The following is a 24213-nucleotide window of genomic DNA, read 5'->3' on the forward strand; positions in this document are numbered from 1 at the left end:
TTAGTAAGTCTTTGTGATGAATTGAAATGCTTAGCTGTGGTGAGTCTTATAGAACTTTGAGATTTTGAGAGACAGCAAGAATACTCCAGGTGAGGTAAAATTATTATCAAGCTTTCATGTATATGAATACTACCTGGACTTACTTGTTAGGACTGTATATTCCTGGAACTTGTGACATGCATCCCGCAGAGATTCTGACCTAGTATGTGTGGGGTGGGGCCGAGGAAGCTGGACTTTAAACAAGTACATGGGGATTGTTTAAATCAGATGTTCTGTAGATAGTATTTTTGGTAATACTGGTAGGATAGACTGAGCTTTGAAATTAAATAGGTGAAATTTAAATCCTTACTTACCCATTGGCTTGGTAACACCTGCCAGTTTCGTAGAATACATGCACAAATTTTCAGTTTCATTAACAATAGTCGCTTCACAGAGCTTCCGTGAAGATTCAATGATAAAATCCATTACATATCATTACATATATGTAAAGGATCTGGCTTTAGCTAATGTTGGCTTCCTTCCTGCTTCCATAAACCAGAGTTATAAGGGACTGATACAAATAGGGCTTATACAACTGTGAAAAATGATTGTTGCTTTGTTTTACCTTTTTTTCTTGAGTCCAACTTCACCTCTTCTCCTGATTTCTTCATTGTGAGCATCCTGCCTCAGCCCATGAGAAATTTGAAAACACTCTCATTTAGGTGAACTAGCTGCAGCTGCAAACCTGATGGCGGGAACAAGGTACTATATATGCCCAATGTTGATTAGCATCACTGCAACTCATTATTCAGATCAGCCAGAAGCAATTTACAATCATCGTTAAGCAAGTGCACATCATTTTCATAATTGACTTGCAGGAGCTTTGACACAACAACTTGTTGTAGCTGTCAATCACTGTCAAAAGATAGAGGAGGAGGAGGAGGCCCTTCTGGAGAGAAAAGCAAAGGCACAGTGCCTGTCCACAGTGGACTGACTGTGGCCAGACAGGAGCTCAATGTGGAGCAGCCTGTCTATACATCTTTTCTAAGTTGCTATTTTTCAGGCCTTAGAGAATAATCTCTTCTAGATGGAGAAAAGGACCAGAGAGAAGGCGGGACTCAGTGATGCTATTACCTGGTTAAAAAAACATGCAATAAGAATGACAGGTTTGAGCTACACGTTTCTGAGCCTCAGATTTTAATATCTGTTTATTTTTCCCCTTCTATAACATCTCTTATTTTTGCTAGCTATAATATAAAAAATAATTGGCGGGCAAAATCATTCATTCTTTGAAAGAATTATACATTTTTGGATGACTCCAGAGATATTATATGGCAGATAGATAGATAGCACTTAAATATTTTCTGAAACAAATAGAAATAAGAATGTTTAAAATTTATGTACTTAATATAATATTTATTTGAATAATTGGAACATGGTCTAATTTTTGTATCCATAATACCTAAGAAAGTGAGGAGTGTGAGAATACAGTAAGTGACCTTGAAACAAAAATATAACAACAACCAAACAAAAGTAAAATGTTGAACAATTGGTATTAAATAAATGTTACTTCCCAATGTATTATTAGTTTTTGTCTTGGCAAAATAACACGAACAATATCAACCATAAAAGATTTTCATGCAAATTATAAGAACCAATTATTGTAAAAGCACTTTGAGAAGTACAAAGTTGGGAGCACAGAGCAATGTATTAAAAAAAAAAGCAAAGGGAATCTTCTTGATGAAGTTGGCTTGGGTTCTAGTTCTGCCGAAAATGGGCAGTGTAACTTAAATACATTTTTATTTCTCAAATAAATAAACCTAACATTAGGAGTTGTGGTAATTAAATAATATAATGCATATAATATGTAAACAAGATTCTCCATATGCAATGGGTGCTCAATAAATGGTACTTGTAATGTTTATTGAAGATTCATATAAACGTAAGGGGAAATATACTTTTTGTTGTCTATTAGGTAAAAGTTTTAAATGTCAGTTATTTGAAAGAAACAACTTAAATGAACTGTTCAATGCATCTGTGTTTTTAGTCACGTGGTTGCAGTTTTTTGAATATTGCCCTGTGCTAGACCCATGTAAATAAACACACAATACTCTGAGATGGCCTCAGCACGTCTGGAAAGGTGCGCTTAACCTAAGAAAGCAGGAAAGTGAAACACAGACGTTCCGAATGCCAGGCTGCATGGTCCAAACTCAGTGTGCGAGCATTTAGAGATGGTAGTGACAAAAGCTGAGCTACTTTCTCGTTTACCTGGTTGTAAATACTAAAAGGTGGCTTTGTTTTCTATATAGTAGTCATTAACCATGTTTTTCGAAGAGATCCTGTAGCAGGCTAGGTTGTGTACAATGAACACATGCTAGATATTATTTCCATGAGATCAGAAAATATTCTTTACTTTGTCATTTACTCTGTGTCATTTACTCTGAGGATCAAGAGCAGTTCTTTGCAGATAAAAAGGTTTTCATAACTATTTGTTAATGTGTGAATAAAATCAACTTTCTAAAATTCAGAGCACTGAATAAATTGCGCTTGTATATCCTGGGTTTGCATCTTTCTCCCCTCATTTATCACAGTTTAACATGCTGCTTTTTTATGAATTTGTCAGTACCTCCTAGTATCTAGTAAAGGCCAAGAGGATGGGTACCTTATTTTACTCTGCTTTTAGAACCCAAATCAATGACAAATGCCTACAATTTGTATTCATTTATTGTAAGTCTGTCTTCTCCTTCTGTACATGTTTAGAGTTTCCGAAATGCCCTGAATTGTGAGCATTCACGGTTGTCTATGTGCATGTGTGCACGTGCACATGCATATGGAATTGTTCAGCACTATTTGAACTGTTGGAGTGTTTGAATCTGTAGGCTCATGTCTTTTAATGTTCTGGAACATTCTCAGCCATTATTTCTTTAAATATTGATTCTCCTTCATTTTTTTTTGTCCCCTTCTTTGCAGAACTTAAAATAGATGGGTATAGAAATTCTGGATCTGTCCTCCTTAGCGTTTAACTTTTCCTTCACAATTTCCATTTTTTTCTTTGCACTGCTATCTGGGAGAATTGTTAACTCAATCTTTCAGAGCATTAGTTTACTATTTAACTGAATCAAGTCCACTTTTCAGTTATCTATTTTGCTGCAGCTGTGATTTTTTTATTTATGTGATCTCTAATTGTTTTTATTTTACAACTGTCTAATTTTTATGTATATCTTCTGTTCTGAAATTATATAAGTGAATTCCTCATTCCTCATTATATATCAGATGATATAAAATATTATCCCTCTATTTATATCTTAAGGAAGCTATTTCTTCTACTTATATTTTAGATTTTAGATCTTATCACATTTGCCTTCTCTGAATTTTATGTACTTTTTTTAGATTCAACCCTTACCTTTCTCCCTTTATTCTTCTCATCACAATTTAAAGATGCTCATGTTTCCACTTAAAAAAATAAATCTCATAGATTCTGTACATTATATTTTTGTTGGATGCACAGTTTGCAAATATTTTCTCTCACTCCATAGGTGGTCTGTTTATTCTGTTGATAATTTCTTTTGCTGTGCAGAAGCTCTTTAGTTTAATTAGGTCCTGTTAGTCAATTTTTGTTTTTGTGGCAATTGCTTTTGGAGTCTTTGTTATAAAATCTTTGCCAGGGCTGATGTCCAGAATGGTATTTTCTAGGTTTTATTCTACGATTTTTATTGTTTTAGATTTATCATTTAAGTATTTAACCCTCCTTGGTTGATTTTTTATATGGCAAAATAAGGGGTCTAGTTTCAGTCTTCTATATAGAGCTAGCAGGTTATTCCAGCACCTTTTGTTGGATAGGAAGTACTTTCTCTATTTCTTGCTCTTGCTGAGTTTGTCAAAGACCAAATGGTTGTAGGTGTGCAACTTTGTTTCTGGGTTCTCTAACTTGTTCCATTGGTCTATGTGCCTGTTTTTGTACCAGTACCATGATGTTTTGCTTATGATAGCCTTGCAGTATAGTTTGAAATTGGGTAGCGTGGTGCCCATAGCTTTGTTCTTTTTGCTTAGAATTTCTTTGGCTATTCAGGCTCTTGTTTGGTTCCATATGAATTTTAGAATGGTGTTTCCTAATTATTTTAAAAATGTTATTGGTACCTCAATAGAAATAGCACTGAATCTGTAAATTGCTTCAGGCAGTATGACCATTTTAACAATATTGATTCTTATAGAATCTATAAGGAACTTAACAAACAAAAACAAACAATCCTGTTAGAAAATGGTCAAAGGACATGAATAGACACTTCTCAAAAGAATACATACATGTGGTCAACAAGCATATGAAGAAATGCTCAACATTGCTAATAATTAGAGAAATGCAAATCAAAATCCCAATGAGATACCATCTCATTCTCACACCAGTCAGAATGGGTATTATTAAAAAGCCAAGAAATAACAGATGCTGGTGAGGTTGTAAAGAAAAGGAAACACTTATACACTGCTGGTGGGAATGTAAATTAGCTCAGCCACTGTGAAAAGCAGTTTGGAGATTTCTTAAAGTACTTAAAATGAACTACCATTCAACCCAGCAATTCCATTACTGGGTATATACCCAGAGGAATATACATTGTTCTACCATAAAGACACATGCACACATATGTTCATCACAGCACTATTCACAATAGCAAAGACGTGGAATCAACCTAAGTGCCCATCAGTTGTGGACTAGATAAAGAATATATGGTACAAATACACTGTGGAATACTGTGCAGCCATTAAAAAATACTATGTTCCTTGCAGCAACATGGCTGGAGCTAGAGGCCATTATCCTAAGAGAATTAATACAGGAACAGAAAACCAAATACTGCATATTCTCACTTATGAATGGGAGCTAAACATTGAGTACACATAGACACAAAGAAAGGAACAATAGACACCAGGCCCACTTGAGGGTAGGAGGTGAGAGCAGGGTGGGGTTGAAAGACTGCCTATCGGGTACTATGCTCATTACCTTGGTGTTGAAATAATCTGTACACCACACTCCTGCAACACACAATTCACCCATGGAACAAATCTGCACACATACTCGCCTGAACTTAAAAGTTGGAAAAAAAATTTAAAATAAAAAAAATTATCATCCTTCAAAGACACATTACTTATGCAACCCTCATCTCTCTCTTCAATATCTAAAGCCATTGAACAAATGTTCTATATATATGAGATCTACTTTTCTACCTTTCATTAATTTCAAACTGGTTTCAGCTCCCTTATCGATATGGCTTGGCTTTGTCCCTACCCAAATTTCATCTTGAATCCTAGTTTCCATAATCCCCACATTGTCATGGGAGGGACCCAGCGGGAGGTAATTGAATCATGGGGTCAGTTACCTCTGTGCTGTTCTCCTGATAGTGGGTGAGTTCTCATGTGATCGAATGATTTTATAAGAGGCTTTCCCCTCCTTCGCTCTGCACTTCTTGCTGCTGCCATGTGAAGAACGACGTGTTTGCTTCCCCTTCTGACATGATTGTAAGTCTCCTAAGACTTCCCCAGGCCTGTGGAACTTTGAATCAATTCAATCTCTTTCTTTTATAAATTACCCAGTCTCAGGTATGTGTTTATTAGCAGCATGAGAACGAACGAATACTTTCATCAACTACCTAATATTGGTAAGCAGAATAAAATGTTTGTTGTTGTTCCATTTTACTTGCTTCCTTTCATATTAATTATTCTTGACACTCTCTTTTCTTAGCTTCCATGATGTTACTGTTGGCTTCTCTCCTACCTCTCTGGATTCTCCTTTTCAGTCTTATTTGCATGCTCATATTCATTTACTCTGCCACCATACGTTTTGACACCACAGGGTTTTGTCCGCTTCTAACTCTTTATTTTTCCCATAGAATCAAAATTGTATACCTGGGCTTGATAGATTCCTTCATACAGATGAGTTTGCATATCCAATACAGAATTCTCCTAAGAGCTCTAGGCCTCCATCTAGTTTCTATAACTTGGCACAACCATCTCTTCTAGCTCAGCCAATCACATACTTAAGGACGTTTCATGGCATCTTTCTGTCTTTCACCTCTCTAAATCTAATCAATCATTGCTATGATCTAAATGATTATACACCCCAAAATTCATATGTCGAAGTCCCAACCCCCAAGGTGATAGAATTAGGAGGTGAGGCCTTTTGGGTGATTATTAAGTACCCTTATAAAAGAAGCCCCAAAGAGCTGCCTTGCCCTTACCACCATGTGAGCACACAACTGCAAGTTTCTGTCTACAAACCAGGAAGCACACCCTCACCAGACACTGAATCTGTCGTCTCCCTAATTTTGAACTTCTTAGCCTCCAGACCTGTCAGAAATAATTTTTTGCTGTTTATCAGCAATCCAGTCTATGGTATTTTGTTACAGCAGCCCAATGGACTAAGACAATTACCAATACTTATCATCTTTACCTCTAAATGCCTCTCAAATCTCTCTCATCTTTCTTCTACCTTTTCTACTGTTTCTCTAGTTCAAGCTGTTATCATTTCTCATTTGGGCCTCTGGGCTAGATTCCTAATTAATGCTCCTGTTCACTTTGCCATCTTTCAATCTCTTTCCACATTTTAGCCAGAACAACCTTTTAAAGTTAAAAACTATATCATTATTTTATTTAGACATAAGACTTTTTGCTGTTGTTTGGATACAAACCAAAATCCTCAATATGATTAACAAGGTCCTCCATGATCTGGCCCTGACTCCATTAGCCTTGTTCAACACTATGATCTCATTTGCTGTCTGAACTCTGACCATACTAACCTTCTTTCAATCCTTAGACTGTGACGTCTTCACCTCTAAAATCATATCTTTGCACATCTTTTTTCCTGCCTGGAATTTCCTTTCTAGTCCTCCACGTGTAGTTAACGACTACAATCCATCAAATCTCCTCTAAAATACAATCTGTGCAGGCTTACCTTCCCTTACCCCTAGACTGCTATGGCACATCTTCTCTGTGTGACATTTACCACAGTATATTGTTAAATTGTATATATTTCTTTGTGTGGTTAATTGGTTGATGATTACCTACACATCCGAACTATGAACTGCTTTCACAGACCCTATTTAACTCAGCCTATTGAACAAATAGGAGACACATAAACATATTTTTTGATAAATGATCGAAAATATTTGAATAAAATGTTTTATGGGTTTGATATTTGCTATAGTGGTTGATTCCTTTATAGTTTCTGTCTGCTGTCACAAATTACTTTTAGTTTTTGGATGGACTAGAAGATATTTTAGGAACTCTATGTACATCAACAGAAAAGAGATGACATATTAAAACTGGGTAAATTTGAAGTTATTTTAATAAGAAAGGATTTACACAGTAGTGGGATGAGTATAGACAATCACAAGAGATAGTAATAGCAGTGAGAGTGGATGGGAGATCACTGTCTTCCCTCCTGTCAGTTTGCTAACTGTGATCTTCATTTACTAAACCCAATCAGAAGACAGAGAAAAAGAAAGCCTGTTGTTACAGATTGTACAGAGCAATTTCCTTGGGCAAAAAGAAAGATGGAGAGAATGGATTTTAAGGAACAAATGAAAATTTCCGTTACATTATACAAAACTGATGACACCTAGAACAGTCATTTGTTTGCTTCTTGATTCATTTTTATTTACTTATTTAGTAAAAGCCTGAAGTTGCCTTTTGTTTATTATTTAGTAGGTAATGTTTTCCTGTGTGGACTCTGGCCTCCAAACACACATGCAAAAACCTGAAAAAAATGTTAAGAAATCTACCTTTCAAAGCAGGTACGGCTATGTGAGTAAGACATCTGTCTGGCCTTGTTTTCTCTATTCTTCCATATTCCTTATGGGGCTGAAAGATTCAGATGTTCCTTTGTAATCACCTTGCTTGTCAGGGAACTCTTCCTTTCCTCACCTCAGCAATGAGGAAACAACTCTAGCAAGGAGAATGAGAACAAAATTTTTTCTCTCTCTTATACTCTCATATCTTAGATAAAGTTGTTTTTCTTATGTGTACCAGGTATTTTTCAAAATATTTCCATTCTTGGTTTTTTGATCCTTTCTTATTTCTTCTTGAAATTTAAAAGGCAAAACGACTAATACAAACCAAAAGCACTTAATGCAACACTTCATTTTCTTTAAAGGCTGAATGGCTCACTACCAGCTTTAGGAATAGTTCACAATGGTTCTGCATGATCCTGCTATAAACTTCATTTTTAAGACTGGCAATAAAATCCATACATATTTCTTCACACAGTTTGCCTTAAATTGTGCCCCACTGATATTGATCATCATACAACAAAAAACAAAAAACTCCAGTTAAGAATTTTGAAGGAAAAGCTCCACAACATTGGTCTGGGCAATAATTTCTTGGATTTGACTCCAAAAGCTCAGGCAAAAAAGATAAAAATAGACAAACAGTATTATATAAAACTGAAGTTTCTGCACAACAAAGAAAACAATTAACAGAGTTAACATACAGATGGAGAGAAAATATTTGCAATCCATACATTTGATAAGATGTTAATATCCAAAATATATAAGAAACTAACACAACTTAATAGAATAAAAACAAATAACAGAATTTTTTAATGGGGAAAATACTCAAATGGGCATTTCTCAAAAGAAGACATGTAAATGACCAAAACATATACAACAAAATTTTCAACATCACGAATCATTAGAGAAGTGCAAATTAAATGAGACACTGCCTCACACCTATCAAAATGGCTATTACCAAAAAGATAAAACATAGATGTTGGAGAGTATATAGAGAAAAAGGAATCTTTGCACACTGTTAGTGGGAATATAAATAAATACAGCCCTTATGGAAAACTGCATATAGGTTCCTCAAAAAACTAAAAATGGAACTACCATTGGATCCAGAGATTCTACTACTGGCTGTATATCCAAAGCATCTGATGGTTTCGCTCTGTGTCCCCAACCAAATCTCATATTGTGCCTCCCGTATGTTGTGGTAGGGACCCAGTGGGAGATGACTGAATCATAGGGGAGGGTCTTTCCCACATCGTTCTCCTGATGGTGAGTGCGTCTCATGAGATCTGATGGTTTTGAAACAGGAGTTTCTCTGTACAAGCTCTCTCTGCCTGCCGCCATCTACGTAAGATGTGACTTGCTTCTCCTTGCCTTCCGCCATGATTGTGAGGTCTCCCCACACACATGGAACTGTGAATTCTCCATTAAACCTCTTTCCTTTGTAAATTGCCCAGTCTCAGGTATGTCTTTATCAGCAGTGTGAAAACAGACTAATACAGTGAATTGGTACTGGGAGTGGGGCATTGCTGAAAAGGTATCTGAAAATGTAGCAGTGACTTTGGAACTCGGTAACAGGCAGAGGCTGGAACAGTATGGAGGGCTCAGAAGAAGACAGAAAAATGGGGGAAAGTATGGAACTTCCCAGAGTCTTCCTGAATGGCTTTGACAAAAATGCTGATAGTGATATGAACAATAAGGTTCAGGCCGAGGTGGTCTCAGACGGAGATGAGGAACTTGCTGGCAAATGGAGCAAAGGTGACTTGTTATGTTTTAGCAAAGACACTGGCCACATTTTGCCCCTGCCCTAGAGATTTGGTACTTTGAACTTGAGGGAGATGATTTAGGGTTTCTGGTGGAAGAAATTTCTAAGCATCAAAGCATTCAAGAGGTGACTTGGGTACTATTAAAGGCATTCTGTTTTAAAAAGGAAACAGAGCATAAAAGTTTGGAAAATTTGCAGCCTAACAATGCAATACAAAAGAAAATCCCATTTTCTGAGGAGAAATTCACGCCAGCTGCAGAAATTTGCATAAGTAATGAGGACCCTAATGTTAATCTCCAAGACAATGGGGAAAATGTCTCCAGGGCATGTCAGAGTCCTTTGTGACAGGCCCTTCCATTACAGGTCCAGAGGCCTAGTAGGAAAAAGTGGTTTCGTGGGCCAGGCCCAGGGTCCCCATGGTGTGTGTTCAGCCTAGGGATTTGGTGCCCTGCATCCCAGTCACTCCAGCCATGGCCGAAAAGGGCCAATGCAGAGTGCAAGCCATGGCTTTGGAGGGTGCAAGCCTCAAACCTTGGCAGCATCCACATGGTGTTGAGCCTGTGAATGTACAGAAGTCAAGAATTGAGGTTTGGGTACCTCCACCTAGACTTCAGAAGATGTATGGAAATGCCTAGATGCCCAGGAAAAGTTTGCTGCAGTGGTGGGACCCTCATGGAGAACCTCTGCTAGGGAAGTGCAGAAGGGAAATGTGGGGTCAGAGCCCCCACACAGAGTCCCTACTGGGGCACTACTTAGTGTAGCTGTGAAAAGAATGCCACCATCCTCCAGACCCCAGAATGGTAGATCCACTGATGGCTTGCACTGTGCACCTGGAAAAGCTGCAGACGCTCAATAACAGCCTGGGAAGGCAGTGGGGAGGGAGGCTCTACCCTGCAAAGCCACCAGGATGGAGCTGCCCAAGATGATAGGAACCTATCTCTTGCATCAGGGTAACCTGAAGGTGAGGCATGAAGTCAAAGGAAATAATTTTGGAGCTTTAATATTTGACTGGCCTGCTGGATTTTGGACTTGCATGGGGCCTGTAGCCTGTTTGCTTTGGCCAATTTCTCCCATTTGGAATGGCTGTATTTACCCAATGTCTGTACCACCACTGTATCTAGAAAGTAACTAACTTTATTTTGATATTACAGGCTCATAGGTGGAAGGGACCTGCCTTGTCTCAGATGAAAGTTTGGACTGTGGACTTTTAAGTTAATGCTAAAATGAGTTGAGACATTAGGGGGCTGTTGGAAATGCATGATTGGTTTTGAAATGTGAAGATATGAGATTTGGGATGGGCCGGGGTGGAATGATGTGGTTTGGTTTTGTGTCCCCACCCAAATCTCATCTTGTGGCTCCATGGTTCCCACGTGTTGTGGGAGGGACCAGGTGCTAGATGACTGAATCATGGGGTGGGTCTTTCCCATGCTGTTCTCCTGATGGTGAGTGGGTCTCACGAGATCTGATGGCTTTGAAAACAGGAGTTTCTCTGCACAAGCTCTCTCTTTGCCTGCCTCCACCACATAAGATGTGACTTGCTTCTCCTTGCCCCTTGCCTTCCACCATTATCGTGAGGGTTTCCCAGCCACGTGTAACTGTGGGTCCTCCATTAGACCTCTTTCCTTTGTAAATTGCCCAGTCTCATGTGTGTCTTTATCAGCAGCATGAAAATGGACTAACGCAGCATCTGAAATCAGTATGTCAAAGATATATCTGTAGTCTCATGATTATTTCAGCATTATTCACAATAGCCAAGATACAGAATCAATCTAATGGTCATCAGTGGATGAATGGATAAAGAAAACATGGCATATACATAATGAAATATTATTATTCAGTCTTCAAAAAGCTCTGCCGTTTGTGATAATATGGATTAACCTGGAGAACATTATGTTAAGTAAAATAAGCCAGGCATGGAACTACAAATACAACATGATCTCACTTATATGTGGAATCTAAAAAGGTTGAACTCAACTCATAGAAGCAGAGAGCTGAACGGTGGTTACCAAGGGATGGGGGCCAGAAGAATTGAAAAAATGTTATCAGTGAACAAAGTTTCAGGTAGACAGGGGGAACACATGATAAGTATTTGAGGTGATATATATATATATATATATTGGCTTCATTCAATTATTGCACATTGTATACATATATGATAGTATCACTTTGTATCCCATAAATATATATAATTTGTCAACATTTAATAAAAAATTTAAAAAATTAATTTTGAATACTTAATCTTGAATATTCCCTTATCTAGCTGCATATGCAGTTCTGAGTTCTCATCTTTAATCCAACCAGTCTCAATACCTGCCATGATGGCAAAGGTACTATATCCTTAGGCAGCTCATTCCAAAGGGGGCCATCTCTGACTCTATTCTTTATTCCTTGCTTTATCCAAAAATCTATCTGATCCAAAAATCTATATAGTCACCATTTATCAAAGGATTACTGTGGTTTGGGGACTATGTTAAGTGCTTTACAAATTATCCTTTTCAACCCTCACAACACTGCAGTATGTAGGTATATATTGTTTCATGACAATATTTAATGACTAATCCCTCTGGCCGTAACCCTTTGCTTTTTGCCTTTCTGTTCCTCCTATTCAGATATAGGGACTTCTTTTTCTATGTACTTAAATTAGGACTAATCCCATATCTTAAGAAATAGAATGTGTCAGAAGTAACAATGAGCGTGGTCTGTATCCTTAGGCTTCTGAGGTCCCTAAAAGATCTTTCCCTGCTTTCTTGGAATGCTGCCCTGAGGCCACCAAATAAGGAAGTCAACCTAGGCTTACTGAGAGATGAGAGGTGAAGTAGAAAAAATGTAGGGCACCTCACCTGATAGCCAGCACCAATTATCAGACATATGGATCAATGCAGCTTGGATGTTCCAGCCCAGCTAACACTCCAGACAAATGCCACAACGTGACTTAGACCAGGCAAAGGCACCAGAAAAACTAGCCAGCTTATCCACAGAACTTAGAGAAATAATAAATTAATTGTTTTAAGCCACCAAGTTTTGGAGTGTTTTTTTATATAACAAAGGCTAATTCAAAGAGTAGGTGTTATAATTTTATTTATTTTATAAATGAGGAGAATGAGGCAGGGAAATATTTAGTATATTGTCCAAAAGAGCGTACACATTCTATGGCAGAGATAGAATTTGAATCCAGGCCTTTCTGAATCCAAATTTCATGCCAGAAGACACAGTGATACACTGCTTCTTTAAATTATTTCATAGTTTCTTTAATTACTTTCAAATATTTAAAGGTGACAACCATGTGGTTCAAATTCCTTTATCTTCCAAACTAGACATCCCATTTTCTTTTTACTTTTCTTCATGTAACACGCCTTCTGGTCTTATCCACATGGTATTCTCTCCATTTGAAGATCTAACAATGTATCCACTTCTATCTAAATGTTAGGTGTCAGAACTAGATGCTAGGTGGAATCAGACTACAACAGAATAGAGCAGGGTTTTCAAACTTTGACCTGTGTGCTAACTTTGATCTGCCACCTGTTTCTGTGTGAATCATAAGCTAAACAAGATTTTTAGATTTTTAAAATAGTTGAATAGAAAATCAAGAAAAGAATAATAATTCATGACACATAAAACTTATATAAAATTAAAATTTCAAAGTCTATAAGCAAAATTTATTGAAACACAGCCATACTCATTTGTTTATGTATTACCTATGGCCATTTTCCCACTACAACCACAGACATGAGTAGTTTCGACAGAGAAGACCTTAGTGCCCATAGAGCTGAGAGTATTTACTAGTTGGCCCTTTTCAGAGGAGTTTCACTGAGCCTTGAAATAAGGCAACTGCAATCTGCTTCACTTTGCATACTCTACGTTTCCTGTTTCATCCTTTTCTTATATAATCTTTATGGGTAGTAACATCACACTTTTAAACAATATTCACCACACAAAGCTACCTTTTCACGCATTTTCATAAGCCACAAGTCCTCTATTTCAGTGATTCAGGCCATCTTTCCAATCTTTAAAATACCTTATTAGGTTTTTATTCTGTCCTCCAACATGTTAAACTTTTTCCCCATGTTGGTATAATCCAAGAACTTAAGAAATATGATTACAGTGTGCTTGATGAGGTGATTAAATAAATATGGGGTGGAGGAGAGTCCTCTCACCGAACACTAAAAATTCTTCTCGGGTTTGAGTACCCATTCATTAGTTAAAATATTTTTATCAGCACACCTATATTTTGAGCAAATTTTGTTCCCAAGATCACCACCTATAATTGGTTAATTTATTCAGAACATCTATATTGAATTCCTACCATGTCCTGGCTGTGCTGTGTGCATTGTGCTAGTGAAATAATAATGAACACAGCACTCAGGTTGCCTGCTCATTCAAACTTCCAGCCTAGTTAGTTCGAAATATGTGATTACAGACAGTAATGATTATTATAAAAATGGCTTTAATTATTAGAATGTGCTACTAGATATTCATGCAATTCATTGCTAAAATCCCTATTGTCTCCTTGAACAATGTCTTTGACAATTCTATGAAAAAAAGGAGCTAAGTTGACATGACTTGTTCTGGGTAAATCAGTGCTACTGCCCAATGATCAGTGTTTTCTTGACATGTGAGCCTGAACCTTCAGTGTTTTTACAAATCACCTGGGGATCTTGCCACTGTGTAGACTCTTATTCAGTAGGTCTGGGTTGGAGCCTGAGATTCTGCATCACTAACCAGCTCTGAGAAGCTGTCTACCTACTTCTCCTCTACCCACCTAATTCTGAATAACAAAACCTCACTAGCTGCTTACAACTTAGCTCTTTCATAATCAGTTCCTGCCCTAAAAGAACATGTCATTTTAGAGAGGCATTATAGAAGTGTTTCAGTAGAGAAAGGCAAGTAGCACAGTGAAAACCGCAGGCTCTGGTGTCAGACAGATGGGAATACACAGTCCCACACCTAGAGAACTGTGAGCTTAACCTGTGTCCTCACCTCAGTGCACCTCAATTTCCTCATCAGTGAAAATGGAAATGACAGTTTGTTGTGGGATTATTGAGAATAACCTTGAAACAAGGTAGGCTCTAAACAAATGGTAGCTGTCAATGTGTTTATTAAAGGAGTAACATGAACAGAATTGTGCTTTGAGAAAATTAATCTGACAGCAAAATCCAGTGTGGTTTCAAATGGAGAAAGACCAGGGACACTTGGATAAATGAGACCTCTCTTCAATTTTGTCTCATCAACCAATATTTAATGAGCATGTACTATGTGTTAGAACCTGTGCTAGATGTTGGGATATAAAGCTGAATCTGGCAGTTTTCAGAATTCAGTTGTGGAGATACATTGGCAAACAGCCACTAGACTTTGAGGCATTCTGATACACCTCGACCTATCGATTCATTTTACAACATGCCAGGAAAGTAGCAGCTGCGATGAGAAACTGAAAAGAGATTTGTGATCTGCATTATAGTGGTGAAGGTGCTAGAATAAGATACGGATTATAAGAAAAAAAGTGTCAGTGATAACTCTGAGGTCTCAAGACCTGGGAAGCTGGTGGTTTCATTAATCAAAATAAGCAAAGTAAAAGAAAAATAAGGTGAGGATGGGGAAACATTGAGTTTCCTTTTGCACATATTGTATTAAGGAGACATTGGGTCATCTCAATGGAGATGAATTCAAAGTCATTTTGAAATAGAATCACCTTGGGCAACAATATGTGTAACTGAAGCTCATTTACAGAATTCAGGGAAAACTAATATGTATTTTCTAGTTATTTTGGTAATAATTATAATTTGGATTACATGTTTGGGTATATACTGCACGTTTGCAGATACGGAGAAAGGCACGTGTGTTTATGTTTGGTGTTTACTCTAGATCAGCAGTTAAAAATTACTACCCTGTTTTTACTCTATTAATGACAGTCTGAATTTGGAAGCCTTGATAAGTTGTTTACAAGGAAGTTCAGAAGGAGAAATCAGTGAATGTTTGCTGAATATTGTGAAAACATTTTTCTCAGGATGCATCGCTAGAAATGGCAATTAGTCAATGTAGGGAAACTAATATATCTTTAGACAGTAAGTCACACTAAAACAAATATCCAGACCAAAGCAGTTTAGCTTCTGAGAGAAATAAGTGGAATTGTGTTGATATATAAAAAGTTTCACACAATTTACATTTGTTACCCATGAATTCTCATTACAGTTCTCAGAATCATCCAAAAGAAAAGCTTTCATATTTATATTTTAGAGATAAATATAGTGAAGAATGGTGAAATGAGGAACTTATAGGCTCACAGACACAGAGAATAAATGAGTGCCTGAAACGTTTATACAAATGCCTGCTGTAAATTACACACCATGCCAGGAACTTTCACATTTGCTTTTTGTTTCTCTCTCACCATAACCCTGTGCATTGAGTATCACATTATCTTTGTTATTTTGCAGATGAGATAATGCAGTGAAATAGAGTTTAAATAATTTGATCAAGATCATTTGTGGGTTGCCTTCACATCAACCACTTCGCTCTTTCCCTTTCTTAACAGCTACAGTTTCTGTTTAGGGATCAACGTGATTTCAGAGAAACAGAATTTATCTCTAGCTCCCTAGGTGAAACACATGAACTAAATTAAGCTAATCGGAGTATCACATTACTCACAGGGTTTGGTTTAGGGATGGGCCTGCCATCTAAGCTGCTCCAATCATGGAGAATCTAAGAACTTGCAGTGAGAACGCTGAAGCAGTGTCACTGTCTTAAACTGGTTGTGCACAGGAATGCTGCTGGCAGCCAGGTGAGGGTTGCCTAGCCTGTAAACGAAGGAAGTAGGCAGATACAGAGATGGAGTCCTTGGTTTATCTACTGGATCAAGTTGATGATTTTGGCAGTGGAGGGACTCTGGACTTTCCGGATACTTGAGCCCATAAATAACCTCCACTATTTAATCAAATTTGACTCTTCCACTTGCAACAATAAACATTCTGACTAATCATATTTGACTCTTTCACTGGCAACAATAAACATTCTAACTGCTGCAGAAATCATCCAGGCTTCTTATGCTACAGACCAGGTTATTAGGCTGAAAGAAAGAAAGCACTTGTCCAAGATGGCACAACTGGCTCATGAAAAGTCAAGCCTAGAGTCCAGGATTCTGCCTACCCAGTCTAACTGATCTTGGCAATGCAACATGCTGGGATTCCAAGGTCCCACCGTAATTAAAGTGAAGCTCTAAGATTTCCAAAGTATTTAGAATGTATTCTTTCTGGAAGAGCTGTAGTTAAGTACAAACTTTTAAATATTCAGACAGAAAAATAGCAAGAGTGAAAACAAATACACTGTGGAATAAACATTTTCACTTTGTATTAGAAAATATATTTGGCTATTTTGAAAAATCTTTGAAGCTGCATGCTTTGGCTTAGATACTTCTCTATACCTCACTGTGCCAGCACCACATTGGTCATATTAGGTACTCAAATAATTCTTTGTTTAATATGTTTTTCTTACTAGGTTTTACATTGTGCATGCAGGAACATTTCCAGCACTCTGCACAGTGTTTGGTGCATGGCAGATTCTAAATAAACATGTATTAATGAAATTTAAGTACGCCACCCTCTGTGCTTGGTACCCAAGGTTCAAGGGCAACTTGATATGTAGCCATATAACTTGGCCCACTTACGTAGTCTGTCTAGAGCAGCACTGTCCAAAAGAAATACATGAGTCTTAAATGTGAGCAGTGCATGTAATTTAAAATTTTCTAGTAGGCACATTAATAAAAGTAAAAATAAACCAGTGAAATTAATTCGTATGTATCCCAATATGCCCTAAAATTATCATTTAACATATAATCAACATAAAAATATTAATGAAATATTACCCTTACAACACACCTTAATTCAGACCAGCCACATATTATGTGGCCACATATCACCAGTGGCTACTACATTGGACAGCTCAGGGTTGGGCATAATCTATGTCTATGACAATGTATAAAAATCATTCTCCATGAGCTAAGTTGTGATAGAATTTCATGTGAAAACCAATCTTTCAGAAATTTATATTAAAAACTCACAGTACCATCACTACACATAAAAGAGTGCTGGTGTTACTTTAAATTCTCTAAAAGTAGTACTTGTCACACTAAAAGCTATACCTTCACAGTGCCCAAAGATGAAGATGTTAGTATCATTATGGAACAAGATCTCCTTAGCACTCAATATGATTGCCTTTCCATTCAGGATGTTTTTGTTTATTTTTGTTTTTTATTATGCAAATTTAACTTTTACGGCGTAATGAGTCTAGTGGAACAGCCAGCCAGGTGGACTTATGAAGTAATAGAGATTTTTCTGACTGAAGTTAGCATAGGACACATTGGAGACACACAGGAGTCAATAGTAATTTTAGCTGGAGGCGGGGAAAGCAGGTAGGGAAGACTTCTCATGGAGGAGAAAAACTTAAAATGACATTGGAAAGTGAGCGGAGAGCCACTAGGACCAAGAGAACTAAGTTCACTCTATTCTATTGCTCTGAGCTGTAGTGAGGGATAGCAAGTGGGGCAGCAGGGGAAAGGTGGCCTGGGTCCTGTTGGGGCAGCAGCATGGGAAACCATGCTGAAAAAGGCACAGAGGGAAGCTCTGTGTTTGGAGGATAGTCAGCCAAATGCAAAAGGCCAAAGTGATTGCAATTTACGTATTTCCATTTTGAGATTCCGCCCGCCCCCCAGCCCCTTTTAACCCATATGGTTTTGATAATTATTTTTAAATGGAAATTCAGAGAGCAGCAGGCAGTAAGTACTTGAATTAGGACTTCATATTGAGAGGCTCCATGGGGCACATGGCAAGATTTATTTCTTCCTCCCAATAAACCATAGGGGAAAGCTGGCATTTCTAATCCTAATTGTAGGAGTTCTGTTCCCTTTTACTCTGACCATCAATTCTTAAGGAGGAGAAAAAGAGGGCTGGCTGCTTACCCCCTCCTTCAAGATTGCCACTCCCCTGCTATGCACATAATAAACACTTGTTAGAGAGACAGAGTTGGCTTATCTGTAAATAACATGGAGTCCCCGGGACATCTGAACACAGGGCCCCTGGGGAGTCAGCCATTTGGGCTAGCACATTGACACCTTCTAAGTGGTGGCTGTCTCCTAACAAAATAAGTGTTCTGAGTTTGTCTGTATCACTGGTCTACTGCAGTGATTCCCAAATGCTGATCCACAAAATAGCTCTCTCAGGTCTGAAGAAAATGAATTGTAGAATAATGTAGTGTTTAAATGTGTGTGAGAGAAAGGTTGCCAACTGTCCTTTCTGGAAAGGAATGTGTTCTTGTTCTATGCAGGTCTGTGCTAATTTAAAAGAAAACCATTTTGTTAAATGGGATTTCTAATAGATAACGGTTATTTTTAACATGATTATTTTCTAAAATACGATGCTAGAAACCCTATAATAAATTTCCACTTTTAGAAACTTTACTGTTCAGGAAATCCAAAAACCTAGGAACCATTGGGACAGCAAAAAAAGTGGCTTGAGAATCAAACCAATGATATAGAACTACATCATTTCTTGACCACTTACAAAGTGATGGCTTTGGGCAAATTATAGTATTTAGCTTCTCTGAGGCTTGTTTTTTCTGTTTAGAGTTGTAATAATTGATGTTTAATTAATAGGGTCTATGTGAAAATTAAATAATATCACATATGTAAAATGTTTCAGAATTAATTTTCCTCCTTCTCTTGCCCTTTTCCACCTAGTTAATGACTATATCCTTTAATGATCAGGAAGGATCTGAAAATTTGGCATAATAGCCTCCCAAACTCTCTTACATATACAACACTCCCCATAAACAGACAGACAAGATAAGTTGGTCCCCACTTGACCTGTGTAATCACAAAAGGACAGATGTAGATGATTTTAGAACTGGTTATGCTTTAATGAATTTCTATTTATATTGCCTTCCACATTGTCTGTGATGGCAGGAGTTAGCCTTTATCTTCTCTTTATCTTCAGCACAAAGTATGGTGCATGTGTCAGAGCAGCTGGCATTTAAATAACGCTAAATGGCACAGGAGGAAGGAACACATGCACATTATTATAGTCATACTGCCATTTCCTGCTGTCATGCAGAAAAGGCTCAAGACTGAACCTCTAGCTTGGTCATGCTATAATTCTGACTGAATACAAACACATATAAGGACTGTGTTAAGTAATAACATGGACTTCCTTGAAGGAAATAAAGTTCTCTTGAAGACAGTGGCAATGAAAGTAGAGAAAAAGGAATACACTGAAGAAACACTGAGGATATAGGAAAAAAAAACAATTTTTGCTAAAACATCATCTCGCATGTACATTAGTAGCAACTGGGAATTCCTTAGTCTGGAATTAAATTGATTCTACTACCTCCCACCATGTGGTTATTGACAGTTTATGTCTCCTACTGGCATTATGCAAAAGGTGACAGCTGATTAAAGGGAAGATGAGTCACTTAAAAAATCTTGCTTAGGTAAAGGAATAAATAGAGAAAATATACAATTTTCTTTACTGAGACATTAGATACAAGTAGCATAAGGAATGGTAATTAGAATCAATATAGGGTTTCTAAAGAGGGTTAGAAAAACCCATGTAATTAGGACAATTAATGACATTGCCTAAAAAGAACCTGAAAAGGTCAACTAAATAATTTATCTTAATGTTCACAATAATGAATAAGCCCAAGATTTCAAGTGGATTATATTAATCACAATCTTCAAGAGTATATTGTTCTGTGATCAACCTGAGAGCCACCTACACAACAAAAATTGACATTAGTGCAAGCACTTAATGAAGCAAAAAAAAAAGCAAACCAAATAGCCTATAACATAAAAATAGAAATTCTAGGTTGCTATTGAGCAAATGACATTTTAAATTATCTTACAAAAGAGTCTGACCCAATTCCTAGTAAATGTACATACACCCACATCGCCAAAGTTTTGAGTAGGGGGAGAAGGATAGTAGGAAGTGTTTAGAAGTTTGCACTATGAATCTGAATCCTAGTTTTGGCTTTTATTAGCTGACTTGCTTTGTAAGTGTAACAATATCTCTGAATCTCCACTTTCTGAATTTTAGAGATAGAAATGCCTACTTCACAATGTTTTTGATAATATAGAGATAAACACCAAAAACTCTAACTTTGTTTTTGTTACCTATTGAGTTTTATGAAATATTTTCTCCCCTCCCATACATGAGTTAGTAAGAAGTGGAAAGCACGGCCTTTGAAAGTAGAAACCACCACCCTGCCATCTATTGTAACTTTATCTTAGCTTCAGTCCATGTATTAGTAAAATGTAAAAAATATCAATCATACAGTATTATAAAGGTAGATTTCATAAGTGTTTAACAAATAGTCTTACTTATGATTTGATTTCCATTCCTTTTATATTTTCCAAGGGAAAACTTAAAAGCTTTTGTTTGCAGCATCCTAAGCAACAACCAACTCACTTTTTAGTCCTTTCGAGTGCCACAATGAAGGGAGAGTTTTCTGACACACAGCCACAAGCCTCCCTTGGTATGTACATGTGTCAGTCTTATCCATCACACCTCCTCCTATGCCCAGGGGTGAATGTTTTTCAAGCAATCTGTAGCTTAATTTATGTCAAAGTAATAGAGTGCCAGCAGGATTGTTTTAATGGATTTGGTTTGGATAGACTTTGCCTGCTCAGTAAATCCAGCAAAACCTCACAGCAAACTTTACAGCCAGGAAGGATGTTGAGCTTGGCCCTTGTTCCCTCCCTCCCCAACATACTCCTTGTTAAGTTTTTACAATGCTGTCTTACAATAGGCTCGTGTACCAAGGCCAAAATTTACATTATATTCTTATGCATAACCAGTGAAATAATCACAGTGCTATGCTGATTCATTTAAGTAAAATATTTAAATAAAAAAATAATCTTTTAGATGATAATGATAACAATGGGTTGATGATGTTGAGAATGATAACTGGCAGTAGCTGGACTGGGGTGGTGATGGTGGTAGAGATGAAGGCAGTAGTGATGGACGTGCTGATAGTGATAGTGGTGGTTTCACTAATGGTAGTGAGTTAAGAAGTGTTGGTTGTGGACATTTTTGGTGTGCTTGAGCATTAAGATCCCTGGTTTGTAGCATTTGCCTAATTTTCAAGGAGTGAACACACCTACCATGGCCTACTTTTGAGCTGCCAATACGTCAGTGAATGCTGAATTGGGAAGAGATGTTAACAATTATATCTCATGAGGTGGTGTAAGCCAGTTTCAGCACCCTACTAAGAAATAGTGGCGTTAGAAGCTGTGGTGTGGTAGTGATGATGGTGGTAACCGTGGTAATGGTACTAATGGTAGCAGTAGCGGTTATGGCAGATGACATAAACAGTGATGATGATGATGATGGAGATGGCGGTGATGGTGATAACAGTAGTAGATGGTGATGGTGATGGTGGTGGTGATGTTAGTAGTAACAGTGATGATAGTGGAGTAGTTGATTGTGGTGGGGGTAGTGATGGTGACATTGGTAATGGTTATGGATATAACAGTGGCCACTTTAGCATAATGCTTTATAATATACAAGGTACTTTCGCTTTACCTTATTTAAATTATTTTATTTAACTCTGAGGTTAAATATTTGGTTAACAATATTTTAATCTCTTTTTACAGACTAGAAAACTGAACCTGAAGCATTCACTAAGTAAATCTTAGTGATAAGACTAGGCCTTGGAAGTAGCTCCGTTTAGAATTCTAGCTTTGCCTCTTCCTGTCTATACAACCTTGCCCATTTGCGTCATCTTTAAAACAGTGAAACTAACACATTCATTTTAGAATTTGCATGAAAATATTAATATATTGAAATTATTTTAAATTGCAATGAGGTATGAGATAATAGAAGATATAATTACTTGTAATGAAACGAAAATAAATTTCAACTTCCTAGGGATTATGGTTCTGTTAAATAAAAGATTTTTGTTTATTTATTGTTCTTGTATTATAACATTTTGTTTGTTTTGTTTTTGTCCATTGACTATCGTGAATACTCAACAGATGAGCATTTGTTCCTAAGGACTGAGGCGAATTTACTTGTTTTGTATAATAGGTAGAAAATGATTTAGTTCTCCTCAAATAGTCCTTGAGAGAAGCTGCTAAGAAAAGAGAAGAAGGGTAAGAGCACGAAGAGTAAACAACAAAGTAGAAACGGGCTGGAATTAGGAGAGAACAGTGTAGTAGGCTGAATAATTGCCATTCAAAGATGTCTTGTCCTAATACCTAGAACCTATAAATGCTATCTTAAAAGTAAAAAGAGGGGACTAATGGGGAGGGTTCTCTGCATATGTGATTATGAATCTCAGCATAGGAATATTGCCCTGGATTATCTAGGTAGGTCCTAAAGTAATCACAAATGTCCTTATAAGAAAAGGGCAAAATGATATTGAACAAACTTGAAGAAGAGAAAGTGATGTAATGATATAGGCAGAGATTGGAGCAATACTACCACAAGCAAAGGAATGCCAGAAGCCACCAGAAGCTATAAGAGGAATGGATTCTCCTTAGAACTTGTGGAGAGATTTTGGCCTTGCCAACACATTGATTTGTATCCTGATGATACTAGTTTAGGATTTCCAGTGTCTAGGAATATAAGATAATAAATATCTGTTGTTTGTTGTTTTAAGCTACAAAGTTTGTAGTATTTTGTTATAATAGCCACAGAAAACTAATATAAACCATGAAATTTCTTAGTGTTTCACAAAAAGATTTTAGAAATAGGATGTTTAATATGGATTTTAACATTGTTTTCATTGCTTCACTATTAATCTCATTTCAGCATACTCCTCCTTAAAAAAATGAACCAACCAAGAAACAAAACTTCACCAAAGTGAATTATACCTACAAATGTTTCACTCAAGTGGGTTTGAATTTGTTTTATACTCAAAGGAATGTGAAGATTCATATACGGGACAAGGAACAGCATTACAGACATGGAGCCAAGAAAACATGGATGCCATGACAATGTGAGAAAGATCATTTGAGAAAACTTGGAAGAGAGAAATTGTTTTTTCACAGTCCATAGAATTGGAGAAGGTTCAGATTAAGAACTTAAGTGGTGGGGGTCACAGGGAAGGAAGTTTCTGTAGTGTGAAACCCCACCAGGTTTCTTAAGGGTGTATGTCTGCCGCCTGAACACTGAAGGCTGGGCCATGGTGCCCATTTGAGGAACAAACACAAAGTATTTGAGAATCTACTAAGATGGACAGTCTCATTGCTCAAACACAGTTGGAAAAGAGCCAGAAAATTAGCTTTAAAGCAGTTTCAAGATGGGAGGCAGCACATATCTTTAGAGCTATCTTGCTTGCTGTCCAGGTGTGTCCTTTATGTAAGTCCTAATAAACTCATCTACTCATCAAGCTGGACTTGTCCAAGTCATTCGTTGGTCTTTCAACTCCTTTCCAGTTTGGGGAATAGGGGAGAATGTTAGGGTCCCATGTTTTTCTTGCAACAGTCTCTTAAATGGTATGTGAGATACATTAGTTATTATTGTATTTCATTACTATAATTGTTTGTCTTAATCAGTTTGGGTTGTCATAACAAAACACCACAGACTGGGTATCTTAAACTACAAATGTTTATTTTTCACAGTTCTAGAGACTGGGAAGTTCAAGATCAAGGTGCCAGCAGATTTGGTTTTTGGTGAGGGCTCTCCTCCCAGTTTGTAGATAGCCATCTTCTTTCTGTATCCT

The 24213-nt window shown here is 37.2% G+C and overlaps 1 protein-coding gene across 1 annotated transcript in view; it reads right to left on the bottom strand.

Moving 5' to 3' along the window:
* The window catches only part of TENM4 (teneurin transmembrane protein 4), a 3069169-nt gene that overhangs the window by 2171085 nt on the left and 873871 nt on the right, over positions 1–24213 (bottom strand). The window lies entirely within an intron of this gene.

The sequence above is a fragment of the Symphalangus syndactylus genome, chromosome 6, assembly GCF_028878055.3.
Source record: "Symphalangus syndactylus isolate Jambi chromosome 6, NHGRI_mSymSyn1-v2.1_pri, whole genome shotgun sequence".
NCBI lineage: Eukaryota > Metazoa > Chordata > Mammalia > Primates > Hylobatidae > Symphalangus > Symphalangus syndactylus.